The following is a 4,932-nucleotide window of genomic DNA, read 5'->3' as shown; positions in this document are numbered from 1 at the left end:
GCCGAGTGCCGCGGAAGGCCGATTGCAAGTGTCGACGAGCAATCGAAATGCGAGTTAAGGTGGGTTGTGTTTACCGAAGCGACTAGGTCGCCCTTTATGTCTAAGATGATTAAGAATCTATGTTGATACATATGAATGTAAATAAGGCACATAGATGATGCATATAAATGTGAATAAAGCATGTGGTTGATTCATGTAGCTAATGCATGTTAATAATATGATGCAAATGCTAAGTAGGTGCATATGAAATGATATAGAAATCATAGGAGACATGATCAGCATTATGAGATTATGTATGCATGTTGACATCATAGAATGTATACCAGATGAAATGCGGGTGTCTATAGTACTCGATATGACAATAGGATATCAAGTAGATCGAGTGGCATTAACCTAGTGTTAATAAACATAGGTCGAACATAGATGACATTGAACCTAGTGTTGTTGAACCTAGGATAAATAACGAGTGGCATCTAACCTAGTGTTAAAGAACATAGGTTGAGTATGAACCTAGAGTCGGGATCTAGGAGTGTGGCATCTGACCTAGCGTTAAAGAACATAGGTTGAGAACTGAACCTAGAGTTAGGGTAAACCTAGGTTGTGAAATTGAGGCATTAGATCTAGAGTCAGTCGGACCTAGGGTGGAAAGTGCATTGGACCTAGATAGGTCGACAGCATAGGGTTGGATATGGACCCTTGACTTGTGAAGTGGATTCCGGAATCCCGAGACTTGTGAACTCAATAGTTCTTGGACCGCGGGTGTATGTGGCATGTTCCTCTCCCACCGGAAGAACTTTGAGGATTATGACTAAGCAAGACAAAGAGCGCTAGGGTGTATGCGGCATATTACTCTCCCTATCGGGGGTCTTGGCTATGGGTGTATGCGGCTATGTTCCTCTCCCTCCGGCGGATCCCTGACCACGGTGCACGGACCTTCGGGCGGACTGTTGGGCGATGTGGTTCTTGGCTTGCAGGCTGAGGTGCATGCGACAGGGTCCTTCACCTCGAGCCGGGCAGAGCGCGGCTTATCCGCAATTGATTGACTCGAGGCCGAGTCGGGTGGCTAGCTGGAATAAGGTAGATAGAACCTTGAGGGCTAGTGGTAAATGTGTAAACCTAAGGTAGTAGAAACCTTAGAGTTGGATGACATGAGCTAAGATTAGCGAGATTGATTGTAGAATCAATAATTCTACTAGTTATTGCATATATTCCTGCTGCATATAGCATGGCATCATTGCAGTTGTGAGGCAAAGCAAGGTAAAGTTAGTTGCATGTTTATGATATACATATCTATCTATTTATTGGACTAACTTGTATTTGCCTCCCTTGGACCTGTTGGTCGACTCCTCCCTTGGGTGGCCGTACCCACTGGGAACCATGGAGTTGGTTCTCACCCCACGTTGTTTTGGGGTTTTACAGGTTCGCACGTGAGCGGCGCGGTGGCGCGAGGCAAGGGCGTAGCTCCATAGATAGCGCCCTACCCCCAGAGACCAGAGCTAGCAGTACCCCGTCGATGTAGCTTAGGGGTATAGAAAATGAAAGGAACAAAATATATTTACCTTGTAATATCTATGATGTATTAACTTAATTGCTTTGGAAGTTGAATGTAATATATAAGGTGCGATGTAAATAAATGAATCTAATGTGAATGTATATAATAACATAGGATGTGTTATGTTGTGATACTTTCCTTACGCAATTATGATTGATATTTGTTCCTGGTTGGAACCCTTGTATTGTTTTGATTGCGACGCCTAGAATGTACAGGGGAGACTTTGTCCGTCCAAGACCTAACCATTGTCTAGACCAAAAAGGTCTAAGGCTGCCAGTACCAGTTGAGCCAACAATTAAGCTTGCTCAACACTCAAACGTACAACCAATGCATGTCCGTCACTAGGTGAACAGAGTTGCCACTCGCAACAAGCGATCAAAACAACCAGTGATGCCAAACACCTGTCTCTACGAGACCCTATCGTTGCCGTCCCCAAGGGACCCTAGCGATCGATGTTTCTAGCAACACTAAATGCCCGTCTCATCGAGACTCCAACATAACCTTCACTAAGTGACCGAACAACGACCCAATCCAATACAAGGTATCCACGATAACCAAAACATATACCTTATACAACAACGCAAGCTGCGACATCTGAGCCAACCACCAGGCTCACTAGATGATCAAAGGTAACTGTCACCTCTCATGCAAGAGAAAAGAAATATCGACCCAATACAAATATTCCCCAAAGGGGTAGGGTATCTTGTCCTAACTTTTGACAATACGTTGTCTGCAGCCAACGTACTTAACAAAAGAAAGGTAAGATACCTGCAGATCCGTCGCCAACAGAAGGTTGGAGACATGACACAACACTAAGCCAACCAATGACCCTATAATGCGCTAGAATGCACAAACAAAGATCCGACATCACGACCGTACAAAAACCAGATCCGACACACATCACACTGACAAGGAACCTAGAAAGGTCAAAACATCCGCCTTGGTAATCCCAACAGCAAAACCATCCGACATAACTCAAAAGAGTGCACCTTATGCCTGCGGATTGACTAGCAAAGATTTCCTTGTCCCGTGTTGGAGGTGGGGCGATAACAGCAGCAATAGCAGCCTATCGACACCTTACTGCTCAGAGATAGTCCACTCACTGACCCCACTCCTAACACCAAAACGAGTACATGCCATAACCTGCAACACAAGAAATACGGGGTAATAAACACAAATCAACCTTCGAGCCTCCTAGCTCGATAACCTCGAGACTAAATCTCGAACATCCCGCGCTCGCACGTGCCTATATAACTTAGGTCTTTCTATAGGTCAACCTAACCAATGGTTCAGTTCATTTACTTTTCAAAACAACCTGTGAATGGTGTTGTGGTTGTAACTAGGCTCTGATACCACTACAGGAAAATGATTTATAAGTGACAATAAAAAATTATCACTAAAAATAAAAATTTGTCACTAATAATTTTAGTGACGATAAATACCGTCACTATAGGTTGTCACGGTAGGTTCCGTGGCAAATAGATCTTGCCACGGAAAAACCAACATTGTCACTAAAATTAGTATTAATGACAAATTAATTTTGTCACTAAACATTACCTATTTGTCACCAAATAATATTTACGAAATGGTTCAATATTAAAAATAGTAATCTTAGGTGACAGCATATGCCGTCACTAATAGTTAGTGACGTCACTATCCGTCACTAAATATTGTATTTATGACGATAATTCCCTACACTACTAATATTTAGTGATAACAAATTTGTCACAGAATATTACATTTATAATAATAACATTCATCACTGATATATCATCACTAACATTTAGTGACAACAAAGTTTATTACTAAATATTACTTTTACGATGTATCCTCAAGGATTATGTAGAATCAACTTATATTTATAACAAAGCAAATCGATGAGATTTTTAGGTCCTAATAATGAAAAAGTAGTAATATTCTTACATTCGTCATACAAAATGCCTCCCAATATCTCTAGTTTCTAAGTACATGACAAATAGTTTTCAAATTCAAACTACATGATTTAAACTGAAATAACTACATTTGATTTTATGGTCCACATTCAAAATAAAGTACTGTCAAATACTAACACCATGTAGAAATTGCACTATTCGATCATCCTTACCTGCAATAAATTAAAAATAAATATAATTAGTTAATGACATATAACAATGTGTCTACATACTAAAACGGATATAATCACCTTTTCTCCCCTCAGCAAATGAATCTTGCTCAATTCAAAAAGTTTTAGCATTCTGTTGGCATGATGCCTGCAGATATCAATCAAATAGGCAATAAGAAGGAAGTTTAAAATGTCATGCAATTGAATTACATAAGCCGCATGCTATGATTACATGCTAAAACTTGATATCACTATAATATTATTAGATCACCTAGTTACAAAAGATAAATAAATTGTGAGCAGCATTAGATCACCTAGCATTAATCACTCATCTACTCAAACAACCAGATATTCCCTCCCATATTAAAGTGGGAATTATCCTTTTACGTCGAAAACAAGTCAAATTTCCTCCCTCCAAATAGATTGTCAGAGATTTATTTTATTCAATAGTATTTTTCATATAGTTTGGATAAATTAGGTACAAAATAGAGATTACATATGCACTTTTCTGTCCTACAAGTAATTCATGACATTAACTTAAAGATTGTCCTAAATAACATATGCACTTTAAGTTTGAAGTCAGCAAGTATAAAATTCAAGATAGATTGCTTACCATCTACATAAGAATCGACTTCTACAAACAAAAGCGACAAGCACAGAAGTCAGCAAGTGTAAACAGGCTAGTTCTATTGCATCTATCGTACAATAACACGATTCTATATTTGTAGGACTGGAATAATATGGAAATAGGTAGACAAGTTGCTCAAACTTTTCCTCTTTTGTTGTTGTGTTACAGTATAGTTGAAACTAACAAATAACTTGCAGGGTCGCTGCAATATTAGTGTGGGACCAGGAAGTGAATGATCTATGGTGACAAACTGATTTGTTGTTCAAATGGTTTGCACTGTGGGGGTGTAAGAAGCAAAGGATATACAGAGTTACTATAAAATGTAAATATATTCAGATGCATTAATATAGTAAAACATGTATTAGCGCTTGATCCGTTAAAGGATCAAAATTCCTCCAACAACTAACAACAATTGTCTCAAATTCTACTTTCTTAGGAACAGAAGATCATACTTTTGAGCATCTGCGGATTGTTTTTTAAAGTAGAGAAGGTATTCAAAAAGCCATCCTACACGATATGGCTGAAAGAGTTCTCCTCAAGCAACAATACCTTTGGCAATATCAATTCTCTAACACATGATCATGAGGATTTACACATGATGAAATTACCAAAGATAATACATTATCATAAAGTTAATTTACAGAAAAATCA

Source organism: Ananas comosus, unplaced genomic scaffold (genome assembly GCF_001540865.1).
Source record: "Ananas comosus cultivar F153 unplaced genomic scaffold, ASM154086v1, whole genome shotgun sequence".
Taxonomy (NCBI): Eukaryota; Viridiplantae; Streptophyta; class Magnoliopsida; order Poales; family Bromeliaceae; genus Ananas; species Ananas comosus.
Note: the sequence above shows the minus strand (reverse complement) of the source record.